We start from the raw sequence: 13,573 nt of genomic DNA on the forward strand, positions 1-13,573 counted from the left end.
ATACAGCTGAGGAGACAGACGAAGTTCTTGATATTCCGGAGAAGTCAGATTTTGAGGATTCGGATTCAGGAACTGAGCAGAAAGAACCAGTAAATTTGGGAGATCGTATTGTTCAAGCTGATCCAGCTCTTATGGATTTTTCTCGGCCTAAAATTGATGACATTCAGTCAAGCATCCTTCATCCGGCTATTCAAGCTAACACCTTTGAAATTAAGCCGGGCACTATTCAGATGGTGCAGAATTCTGTTTCTTTTGGAGGAGCGGCAACTGAAGACCCCAACATGCACATAAGGAATTTTGTCGAGATCTGCAGCACTTTTAAGTATAATGGTGTGACTGATGAGGCTATCAAGTTGAGGCTTTTCCCATTCTCACTGAGGGACAAGGCTAAAGACTGGTTACATTCTGAACCAGCTGGGTCCATCACTACGTGGCAAGATCTTGCGCAAAAGTTTCTGGTGAAGTTTTATCCGATGGCAAAGACTGTTGCTATGAGGAGTGCTCTTACTCAGTTTGTGCAGCAACCTACAGAATCTATGTGCGAGGCTTGGGAACGCTACAAGGAAATGTTGAGAAAATGTCCACATCATGGAATGCCGGATTGGATGGTGATCACTGGTTTCTATAATGGTTTGGGGGCCCAATCTCGGCCCATGCTCGATGCAGCAGCTGGAGGCGCCTTATGGGCTAAAAGCTATACTGAGGCGTATAATCTTATAGAGACGATGGCTGCAAATGAGCATCAAAACCCAACTCAGAGGATGACGTCAGGCAAGGTAGCAGGTATTCTGGAAGTTGATGCAGCCACCGCTATTGCAGCCCAGCTCCAAGCGCTATCAATGAAGGTTGATTCTCTGGCTACATATGGAGTTAATCAAATAGCTATGGTTTGTGAGCTTTATGCAGGTTCTCATGCTACGGATCAGTGTTCTCTTGTCAACGAATCTGTTCAGTATGTGAATAATTATCAGTGACAACAGCAGCCTGTGCCAGCGACCTATCATCCTAACAACTGAAATCATCCAAATTTCAGCTGGGGGAATAATCAGAATGCTATTCAGCCACCATATCAGCAAGGAGTGAGTAAACAGTTTAATCCACCTGGATTCCAGCAACCACAGCAGTATGCTACAAGGCAATCATATCCTCAACAGGGAAGTACAGCTGCACCTACTAGTGCTGATTTTGAGGAACTTAAGCTGTTGTGCAAGAGTCAGGCAGTTTCTATCAAGACCTTGGAAAATCAAATCGGTCAATTAGCCAATACAGTGCTCAATCATCAACCTGGCACTCTTCCCAGTGACACGGAAGTACCAGGCAGGAAGGAAGCTAAAGAGCAAGTCAAGGCTATTACCTTAAGGTCTGGAAAAGTGGCTGATGCTGAAAAGGCAAAAGAAGTAGACGCTGAAATAAGAGATGAAGAATCTAAGCAAAAGGAGAAAGCGGCGGAACCAAGGAAGACTACTGTTGAACACACTCTGCCTGAGGCTAATACAGGGGAGAAACAGCTCTATCCTCCACCACCTTTTCCTAGAAGATTGCAGCAACAAAAGCTGGATAGACAGTTCGGGAAGTTTCTGGAGGTGTTCAAGAAACTTCACATCAATATACCTTTCGCTGAGGCTCTGGAACAAATGCCTAGTTATGCGAAGTTTATGAAGACTATTCTTTCAAGGAAGGTGAAACTGGATGACCTTGAAACCGTTGCTCTCACAGAAGAATGCAGCGCTGTTCTGCAGCAAAAGTTACCACCAAAACTGAAAGATCCAGGAAGCTTCACCATTTCTTGCACCATTGGCAATCTGACTTTTGACAAGTGCCTTTGTGATTTGGGAGCAAGCATTAATCTGATGCCGTTGTCGATCTTTAAAAAGCTGGATCTGCCTGATCCAAAACCCACATACATGTCGCTACAATTGGCTGACCGTTCCATTACTTACCCAAGGGGCATAGTTGAGGATGTGCTCGTCAAGGTGGATAAGCTCTTCTTCCCTGCAGATTTTGTTATTCTGGATTTTGAGGAAGATAAGAAGATTCCCATAATCTTGGGAAGGCCTTTCTTGGCTACTGGCCGTACCTTGATAGATGTGCAAAAAGGTGAACTTACTATGCGGGTCCAAGATCAGGATGTGACCTTCAACGTATTCAAGGAAATGAAATTCCCTACAGAATATGAGGAGTGCTTAAAATTGGATGTGATTGATTCTACGGTTACTTCGGAACTCGATCGCATGCTAATGTCTGATGCATTGGAAAAGGCCTTAGTGGGGGATTTTGACAGCGATGATGAAGATGGCAACGACCAATTACAATATCTGAACGCTTCTCCCAGGAAGCGAAAGCTGGATATACCATTTGAATCTCTTGGTACTTCTGACCTTAAGAATGCTGAAGGGAAGCTCAAACCATCAATAGAGGAAGCACCTACCTTGGAGTTACCTGAACACTTGAGGTATGCTTTTATAGGTGATTCATCTACGTTACCTGTTATTATTTCATCTGACCTTTCAGGTAGTGAGGAAGACAAGCTCTTAAGGATTTTGAGAGAATTCAAATCGGTTATAGGATAGACCATAGCAGACATCAAGGGGATAAGTCCTTCATATTGTATGCATAAAATTCTTCTAGAGGAAGGTAGTAAGCCAACTGTGGAACAGCAGCGAAGACTGAATCCCATTATGAAGGAAGTGGTGAAGAAAGAAATTCTGAAATGGCTGGATGCAGGCATCATTTATCCTATTTCTGACAGCTCGTGGGTGAGCCCCGTACAATATGTACCTAAGAAAGGAGGTATCACTGTGGTCGCAAATGAAAAGAATGAGCTCATCCCTACTCGAACAGTTACAGGATGGAGGGTATGCATGGATTATAGAAAATTGAACAAAGCCACAAGGAAGGATCACTTCCCTCTTCCATTTATTGATCAGATGCTTGAAAGATTGGCGGGTCATGAGTATTTTTGTCTTCTGGATGGTTATTCCGGGTATAATCAGATTTGTATTGCACCAGAGGATCAGGAAAAGACTACCTTCACTTGTCCATTTGGCACGTTTGCTTTTCGCAGAGTTTCGTTTGGGTTATATGGCACCCCGGCCACTTTTCAGAGATGTATGATGGCTATATTCTCTGACATGATTGGAAATAACGTCGAAGTGTTCATGGATGACTTCTCCGTCTTTGGACACTCATATGATGAATGTTTGAATAATCTGCGCGCCGTACTCAAAAGATGCGTGGAAACTAATTTGGTGCTCAATTGGGAGAAATGTCATTTTATGGTGCGTGAAGGCATTATCCTTGGGCATAAGGTCTCTAGCAAGGGTCTGGAGGTGGACAAGGCCAAGGTGGGAGTCATTGAAAATCTTCCCCCACCTAATTCTGTGAAAGGAATCCGTAGTTTTCTTGGTCATGCGGGTTTTTATCGGCGATTCATCAAGGACTTTTCAAAGATATCTAAGCCGTTGTGCAATTTGCTTGAGAAAGATGTGCCTTTCAAATTCGATGATGAATGTTTGGCAGCATTCGAGACTCTCAAGAAGAGTTTGATCACTGCACCAGTTATTACAGCACCAGATTGGACAGAACCGTTTGAGATGATGTGTGATGCGAGTGATTATGCGGTAGGTGCAGTTCTGGGACAGCGCAAGAAAAACCTCTTCCATGTGGTCTACTATGCGAGTAAGACTTTAAATGGTGCCCAATTGAACTACACCACTACTGAGAAGGAGCTTTTGGCTATAGTCTTTGGTTTTGAGAAATTTCGATTGTATCTACTTGGTACGAAAGTAACAGTATTCACTGATCATGCAGCTATTCGCTATCTAGTTTCCAAGAAGGATTTGAAGCCGAGACTCATTCGTTGGGTGCTTTTACTTCAGGAATTTGAGTTAGAGATCAAAGATAGAAAAGGTACTGAGAATCAAGTAGCTGACCATCTCTCTAGATTGGAGAATCCCGATTCTACTTCACAGGATAGGACGTTAATCAACGAATCTTTTCCGGATGAGCAGTTGTTTGCAATTCAGGAGGAAGAACCATGGTTTGCAGATATTGTAAACTATCTCGTCAGCAATATAATGCCTCCTAATTTGACATCCGCTCAAAAGAAGAAGTTTCTGCATGAGGTGAAGTGGTATATGTGGGATGAACCATATTTGTTTAGACAGGGAGCTGACCAGATCATCAGGAGATGTATCCCGTTCTGTGAGACGGAGGGGATATTACGAGACTGCCATTCCACGATTTATGGTGGACACTATGGTGGTGAGAAGACGGCAGCTCGTATTCTGCAAGCAGGTTTTTTCTGGCCTACTTTGTTCAAGGATGCTCATCAGTTTGTTTTAAGGTGTGATCGTTGCCAAAGAGTGGGAAATTTGTCAAGGAAGGACGAGATGCCATTAAATGTTATGCTTGAAGTCGAGGTCTTTGATGTGTGGGGAATCGATTTCATGGGGCCTTTTATCTCGTCTTGCAATAATCAGTACATCTTGCTGGTAGTCGATTATGTCTCAAAATGAGTCGAAGTTAAAGCTTTACCGACAAATGATGCAAAGGCAGTGCTAAATTTTCTTCATAAGCAAATTTTCACAAGGTTTGGAACACCTCGGGTAATCATAAGTGATGAAGGATCGCATTTTTGCAACCGTAAGTTCACTTCTATGATGCAGTGTTATAATGTGAATCATCGAGTAGCTACTGCCTATCATCCGCAAACAAATGGTCAAGCGGAAGTGTCTAACAGAGAGATAAAGCGCATTCTAGAGAAGGTTGTTTGTCCGTCAAGGAAGGATTGGTCTTTAAAGCTCGATAAAGCTGTTTGGGCTTACAGAACAGCATACAAAACTCCACTTGGGATGTCACCGTTTCAGTTGGTGTACGGTAAGGGATGTCATCTACCTGCGGAGCTTGAGCATAAGGCCTACTGGGCATTGAAAAAGTTGAACCTGGATTTAGATGCAGCTGGTAAGAAAAGAATGCTTCAGCTTAATGAACTTGATGAATTTCGACTTCAAGCGTACGAGAATAACAAAATGTATAAGGAAAAGGTGAAGAGGTGGCACGATAGGAAGCTACATCCTAAGTTATTTGTGCCAGGGCAACAAGTTCTTTTATTCAACTCTCGACTCCGACTTTTTCCTGGGAAGTTGAAATCAAGGTGGTCTGGACCTTTTATTGTCAAAACTGTGTTTCCACATGGAGCGGTGGAAATTTTTGAGAATGATCCGGACCAAGCATTCAAGGTTAACGGTCAGCGGTTGAAGCACTACTATGGGGACATGGCAAACCGAGAAGTGGTTAGTGCCATTTTGTTGACTACTTGAGAAGGGTACGAAACGTCAAGCTAATGACGAAAAAGAAGCGCTGCGTGGGAGGCAACCCATGAATTGTTGTTACAGGAACCCTTAGAAGTTAATAACCTATCCAAAAACACAAAAATATTAGAAAACAGGGGCTGAAAAAAAAATTCCAGTGACCCCCTGAGCGCCCGCTCAGCTTTGCTGAGCGACCGCGCAGCAAGCTGAGCGCCCGCTCAGCTTTGCTGAGCGACCGCTCAGGGGTCGAGTACCAGAATTTTTTTTTACAGTTCAAGAAAAAAAAAACACAAAAACATTTTTAGCCCATAAACCCACGATTTGTTCCCACTACCCCATCATTTTACCCCTTAATTCCCAAACCCTAATCTAATCCACACCCTATATATACATACACCTATCCTACATATCTCCCATAAAACTTCCTACACTTAAACCCTCTCACAAACATCAAAAGTCAGTTCTTACACACTTTTATTCACGAATCAATGGCACCCAAGAGAGCACGCACTATTGACAGCAGCAGCACAGTTCCTACTGCTGATTCATCAAGGGGTACTGCTGCAAGACCTCGGTTAACTGACAGAGCCGCGGAGGAGGAGTACACTAGGCTGTTGGGGAAGCCGATTCTGAAGGAGAGAGGGTTGTTACCATCGGGGAGGGATGGTGAGTTGCTGCCCATGATTGAAGAGAAGGGGTGGATAGCTTTTTGTGAGTCACCCGAAGCGGTACCGATGAGCGTTGTTCGCGAGTTCTACGCGAACGCGAAGGCCGAAAAGAATGGGTTTTCTATGATCCGTGGGCTGACGGTTGATTATCATCCTGCGGCGATTCGCCGTGTGATTGGACAGCGAGAGAGGAAGCCCGAGGAGGAGAACTGGAATGAAAAGACTGCTGAGGATTTTGACTTGGATTTGATTTGTGCGACTCTCTGTCGACCGGGCACAGTTTGGACCTGCAGGACCGGTACTAATGAGTATCGTCACTTTCCGGCGATCGCCATGAACAGGTAAGCCCGTGCATGGAATGCATTTATTTGTGCTAATATTTTGCCTTCTTCGCATGCACACGAGGTCACAGTTGAGAGAGCACAGTTGTTGTGGGGAATTCTGAATGAGGAATACTATGTGGACCTTGGTGAGTTTATCTACCAAGGAATTCTGAAGTTTTTGAGGGGAGCGAAGCATATGAACATCCCTTATGCATCTACGGTTATGAAGCTATGCCGAGCAGTGGGAGTGAACTGGCCGGCTCATGAGCAGTTGCAGTTGCCAGCAGCTCCGATTGATTCTGGCACTCTGAATGGGATGCAGGAGTGGACCGGTGGTGAGCCTGAGGGGCATGGGCTGGGTTATCGTCTTCCAGGAGGGCGTCCAGCACGAGGTGCTACTATGGCTAGGCCAGGACATGATGAGGCTGGTTCTTCGAGAGCTCAGGAGGGTGCTGGGATGGTTGATGCTCAGTATAGGAGGCTTTCACGGCGGATGGATGCCATGAATGAGACACAGACCAGGTTTGCTCAAGAGCTCACCCTTGCGTTAGGGACTGCTTTTCGAGGCCTTGGAGCTGATATCCAGTGGCCAGTTTTTGGTGAGGACTCTGCATACCCGCCGCCTGATACTCCACCCACTGAGGGTGATGATGATGATGACTCCGAGTAGGTATACCCTGTGTTCCTTTCTACTACTTTCACTGAGGACAGTGAAGATTTTTAGTTTGGGGGTGGTAGTTAAGGAATATTGTGTGTGTGTCATATAGTTGCATATTCATGATAGTTTAGTTCATATAGTTGTATAATTTATGCCATATAGTTTTTTTTTGTTATGAATGTCATGTAGCTCATGCATTTACCATGATCCCTTTTGTAATGATTTATCGACTGAATTGTGATATTGATGCGAGTGTAGTGATAGCATTAAAGTGATATTAATTCGTGTAGGTTGATATGCATGCTAGAAACAATTGTAAGTCCACTAAGTCTTAGAGAATGCGTAAGCGCTAGATTATTGTTATGATTTAGTTGTTTTCAAGGTCAATCTACTTATTATGCTTAGAATTCGATTATAGGTTCTTACTGATAAAGGCATGAAAAAGAAAAAAAAAATTGGAGAAAAAAAATATGGAAGTTGTTGCTAGTTGTGGCTAGGCGTCAAATGGCTAGTAGCCGGCTCGTATATGGTGCGAGTAGTCTAGGGTTGAGCAAGAAGGAGCAAAACGCACTTGCTCAGAAGTTATAAAAAAAAATAGTTTATGCATAATTGATCAAGAGTGTGCTCTTTGGTATTCGAGTTATTAAGTTCTTAGGGGACTTTGTGCCTAGTGACCTAAGGCTTTTAGAGTCTGGGATCCGCTAACCTAACGCTCGTTACATGGATACCATTGTATAAGTCTTTTGTGGACCTCACTCATTGCACGGTCAAATAAGCATTTGAGTTGTAAATAAAAAGCACGATTTCGTAATAAGCTCCAGAGTTCTTGTAGTGTTGTATATCACTTTGTGCCTAGAATTTTTTATTCTTTGTATAATCGTAGGATTGCCTTGAGGATAGTCTAGTCATAGTAATTGGTCTAGTTCCGAAGCATATCTGTTAAGCATTTGCACACACCACGTTTCTGGCTGTATGTCCGTTTGCATGAGTTTATTGATCTTTGGTTGTCTAACTGCATTCGTTGAGATGTGGCAATTTGGTTGGTTAATCGTAGTAAGGGGGATCGCTGCATTTTCATATAGATTGCATTCATGCATGTTTTTATTTGTTTTTGAGTCTGTGACGCTTGAGGGCAAGCATCGATTTAAGTTTGGGGGTGTGATAAGTGGCATTTTATACCACTTAGAATGTCTTAAAATGGCTTAAATTGGTGTCTTGAAATCAAGTATTTTGTGTATTTGATGCGTTTTTCTAGTGTTTATGCATTTCAGGGTTTTACTTGCATTTCGGGGGAGGAATCATCAAGAATAAGCCTTGGCATGTGTTCATCATTGCGAGAGGAAAGAAACGGGCAGATTACGGCGAAGAAACGGAGCAAAATCATTTTTTTTCCAGTAGAGGTCTGAGCGCCCGCTCAGCTATGCTGAGCGGCCGCGCAGGGTCGGGAAAAAAGACAAATTATTTTAGGACTTCTACTTCTGTTTGGTTTCCACTTCTATGTAATCTGAGTTTTATGGGACTATTATATAAGTAGATTTGAGACGTTTTCACAAGTGTGGATTGAAGAAGATTGTGTTTTTACGCAAGAAGCGAAGGAGATAAGGAAGAAGACCGATTTAGCACACCGCAACGAAGAGGAAGCATATCTTCTTGTGATTCTTGTTTTGTTGTAACGTTGGATGCTAGTTTTCTTGCTTTGAACTTATTTACTCTTGTGACGTACTCTGTTTTAATATAATTAGTTTAGTTATTATTTTCTTGTGTTTGTTTATCATGATTTCATATGAACCCATGATGACGATAAGTTCTATTATGGGCTAATCGTGATCATGGGGTTGCAACGGATTTATTATGGAATTCTTTAGTTAATCGTTTAATACTTTAGTGTGTGATGATTGCATGATATCTAGTATTGGTTGTGCGTATTCGTCTTATGTATGTCGCGAACATATAAGATAGGGTGTTAATCTCTTGTGAAGCGACGGTGGATCTTGAGATTTAGAACTTGCCATGCTAGCATAGGTTCATGTACGTTGTGCATGATTAGTGGGTAACTCTAACAATTTTATTTGCCCTATGTAATCAAAAGCAATGACTTGTGCTTAAATCGTTGTGTTGTCAATTTCTGTAGACATATAGGAACTCAACATAATTGATGATTATTCAACTTCTATCTTAATTGTGGATGCTTGGTAGAATGGTATTAGTACAATAAAAGTTGGCTTTTATCAGTTTCGTGTTATTCGATTAATATCATCAATGTCACATGCTAAAGGTAATAACAATGGCTATAGAAGGAAGTAATAATGAAGTTGTGATCTCATGAGTGTTTTATTATTGATAAATTGAAGTGTTAGTTAAGTGCTTAATTAAGTAGTTAATTATAGTTAATATTTAATCAACAATTTTAAGTGTTAGTGTCTTAACATTAAGAAGTAATCATACATTGGTGAGTGAGTTTAATTAGACAATAATTTAGTCTGAGTCTCTGAGGGAACGTACTAGAAAATATTCTATATTACTTGCGAACGCGTATACTTGCGTGAATATTAGCGCGTGTTTTCTCCCTAACACTGATCCAAACAATCTTCTTCCCCTTGGAGATCCTGATGATCCTACTCCACCATTCACTGAAGAGATAATGAATGCCCACATCTCAAGGAAGTTCAAGATGCCCACTATCAAAGCTTATGATGGCACGAGAGATCCCGCTAATCATGTCAGGACATTCTCCAATGCACTGTTGTTGCAGCCCGTGAACGACGCTATTATGTGTCGGGCCTTTCCTCAAACTCTATCGGGTCCTTCAGAGAATTAAGTCAGGCTTTTATTAAGCAGTTCATCAGTGGGAGAGTGCATGAGAAAAGTTCAGCATCCCTCATGAGCATTGTGTAGGAAGCAAAGGAATCCTTGAGAGACTACCTGAATCGTTTCACGAAGGAAGCTTTAAAAGTCCCGGACCTTAATGACAAGGTAGCCATGATAGCACTACAACAGGGAACTAGGGATGAGTTTTTCAACATATCCTTGGCCAAGTGCCCCTGAGGGCATGTTGTAGCTCCAAGATAGGGCCGGGAAGTACATCAAGGTGGAAGATAGCATGAGGAAGACCGTAGTGAGCAACGAGCCCGCTGGAGGCAAGAAGCAGTAAACTGATCTGGAGTATATCGCTAAGGACAAGTATCCTAGAACTGAGCAAAACCCTGATTCAACCCCTAAGAAGGGAGGACCTGGACAAAAATTCGCTGAATACTCTAAGTTGAACGCTCCTAGAAGCCAGATCTTGATGGAAATCGAGAAAGACCAAGATATTCGTTGGCCTAAACCCTTGAAGGCAGATCCAGCCAAGCTAGACAAGAGTAACTATTGTAGATTTCACAAAGGTGTTGGTCATGACACCGATGAGTGTAGGCAACTGAAAGATGAAATAGAGTTCCTCATTTGGAAAGGAAGATTGAACAAGTACACTGGGGAAGGAAGAGATAGGAATAACAATGGAAGAAAGAACTTCGAAGATCGTAGGAGGGACCAAGACGATTAGGGGCGAAATCCCCAACCTAGGGGACCAGTGATAAATACAATCTTTGGAGGACCATAACCCCGAGGACCTGTGATAAACACGATTTTTGGAGGACCGACTGCTGCTGGATTATCCAAGAACTCCAGGAAAGCTTATGTCAGGGAGGTTATGCATATTGTTGGAGAAGCCCCGAAGAGGGCCAGGACAGGAGTAACAATGGCTTTTGATGATTCTGACCTAGAGGGTGTGAAATTTCCTCATGACGACCCGTTGGTCATAACACCTATAATAGGAAACAACCCGGTTAAGAGGGTCCTTATGGATAATGGTGCTTCAGTGGATATCTTGCTCCATGACATCTTTTTAAGGATAGGATATAATGACTCCCAATTGACCCCAACCGATATGCCGATATATGGATTTGCAGGAGTGGAGTGCCCCGTGAAAGGGATAATCAAGTTGCCAACAACCATAGGTCAGGAACCAAGGCAAGCAACACAGATCTTGGATTTTGTGGTGGTGAAGGCTAGTTCAACTTATAATGCTATCATGGGAAGAACATGGATACATGCCTTTAAGGCAGTCCCTTCTTCCTACCATTCAGTAATGAAGTTTCCCACCCGGAATGGGATTGGAAAAGAAAGAGGAGATCAAAAAATGGCAAGAAGTTGTTATGTGGCCTCACTGAGGGCACATGGAGTTGGGGGCAAGTTCTGCCTATTGAAGATCTGGATATTCGAGAGAATGATGAGAAATGAGGGAAGTCAGCTGAAGACTTGGTTTCGATTCCTTTAGCTCCTGAGGATCCTGAGAAAGTGACTTTCGTTGGAGCCACACTAGAGGAGCCCCTTAGAGGGAGGTTGGTGAAATTTTTGCAAGGAAATAGTGATGTGTTTGCATGGTCGGCAGCTGATATGCCAGGCAAAGACCTGGAACTAATTACTCACAAGCTGAATGTGGATCCGAGTCGGAAGACGGTGAAGTAAAAGAAAATAAGTTTTTCCCCAGAGAGGCAAGAAGCTATAAAACAAGAAGTAGAGAAGCTCTTAGAGGCTGGTTTCATTGAGGAGATACAATTTCCAGAATGGTTAGAAAACCCTGTAATGGTGAACAAGGCCAATGGAAAATGAAGGATGTGTGTGGACTTCACTGATCTGAATGACGCATGCCCTAAGGACTGTTTCCCGTTGCCAAGGATAGATACTTTGATAGATGCCACTGCTGGACATGAGATGTTGAGCTTTATGGATGGATTTAGTGGATATAATCAGATCAAGATGCACAAGAACGACATCCCAAAGCTTTTGAGGTCCTGAGGTACCACAAGATGATGTTAAATCCTACGAAGTGTGCTTTCGGAGTAGGATCTAAAAGGTTTTTGGGATTGATGGTCTCCAAGAGAGGAATCGAGGCCAATCCCGATAAAATAAGGGCAATCCTAGACATGGAGCCCCCAAAAACTATCAAAGATGTTCAAAAGCTCACTGGAAGGGTTGCTGCATTGGGACGATTCATCTCAAAATCTAGAGACAAGTGTTTTTCGTTCTTCAAGTCTTTAAAGAAAGTTAAGGATTTTGTATGGAGTGAAGAAAGCCAGAAGGGATTCGAGGAAATAAAGAAATATATGGCTCAGGCCCCGTTGCTGGCCAAGCCAGCTTCGAATGAAGTTTTATACTTATACTTGGTCATTTCAGAGAGTGCCTTGAGCGCTGTATTGATTAAGGAGGAACTAAAAATCCAGAAACCCGTGTACTATGTCAGTAAATTTTGCATGGTGCTGAGTTGAATTATTCAACTATTGAGAAGTTTGCTTTAGCATTGGTAATGGCTTCGAGAAAGTTGTGTCTTTACTTCCAGGCTCATAAGATTGAGGTGCTAACAAATCATCCCCTGAGAAATATCATTCATAGTCCCAAGGCTAGTGGGAGGTTGATCAAGTGGGCAATAGAGCTGGGAGAATTCGATATCAAGTATAAACCACGAACAACAATAAAAGCCCAAGCATTGGCTGACTTCGTGGTGGAATGTACCATACCCAACCAAGAAGTCGGGGGGCGGGAGGATACCATACCTCAAGACAAGGAAATTGATAAGGGGGACAAGGAACATGATGATAAGGAGAAAGAATATTGAGTTCTCTATTTTGATGGAGCATCAAAAACAAATTCAAGTGGAGCAGGTTTTACAAAGCCCTGATGGGTTTTTGATTGAGTATGCCATGAAATTAGACTTCCCGACCACAAATAATGAGGCAGAATATGAAGCTCTGATAGCTGGCCTCGACCTAGCAGGGACACTGAGAGTCAAGAACTTGAAGGTCCGTGGAGACTCGAAGTTGGTTATATCCCAGGTGAAGGGAAAGTTTGAGGAAAGGGATGATACGATGGCTAAATATGTCCGCCTAGTAAGGGCTGTGATGATCCACTTCGATGAATGCCATATTGAGCACATTCCAAGGGAGGAAAATGCTAAGGCAGATGCCTTATCAAAGTTTGCTTTATCCGATATAGAGAAAAGTTCAGGAAGTGTATACTTCCGCGTTCTGAAGACACGGAGCATTGATGTTAAGCTTGTAGCTCCAATAGGCCTGGGGATGTCATGGATAGATCCCATTAAGACTCATATTCAAACTGGTTGGTTGCCTAATGATGCTACCGAAGCACGAAAGTTGGCTGTTCGAGCATTAAGATACTCCTTGATAGATGGGAGTTTGTATAAAAGATCTTATGTAGTTCCTTACCTAAGATATCTCAGGCCCGATGAGGCACGCTTGGGTCTTGAAGAAGTGCATGAAGGTATCTGTGGACAATACTTGGGGGGCAGGGCCCTAGCTCATAAGATAACCTGTTTAGGCTTCTATTGTCCAGAAATGATGGCTGATGCCAAAGAGTATGTGAAGAAGTGTGACCGCTGTCAAAAGCATGCACCTGTCGTTAGACAACCCCCTGAGATGCTGACCTCCATCAACTCACCCATCCCCTTTGCTATGTGGGGAATGGTTATACTTGGGCCTTTCCCCATGGCCACGACACAAAGGAAGTTTTTGATTGTAGCCATTAATTATTTTACTAAGTGGATTGAAGCCAAGCCCT

At 42.9% G+C, this 13,573-nt stretch overlaps 1 non-coding gene across 1 annotated transcript; it reads right to left on the reverse strand.

Moving 5' to 3' along the window:
- Positions 1–488: 488 nt before the first annotated feature.
- LOC141687786 (small nucleolar RNA R71) lies at positions 489–595 on the reverse strand. The gene has a single exon (XR_012561269.1). It is a non-coding gene; the product is annotated as a small nucleolar RNA R71 (small nucleolar RNA).
- Positions 596–13,573: the final 12,978 nt, after the last annotated feature.

Source organism: Apium graveolens, chromosome 9 (genome assembly GCF_009905375.1).
Source record: "Apium graveolens cultivar Ventura chromosome 9, ASM990537v1, whole genome shotgun sequence".
In the NCBI taxonomy this organism is placed as follows: Eukaryota; Viridiplantae; Streptophyta; class Magnoliopsida; order Apiales; family Apiaceae; genus Apium; species Apium graveolens.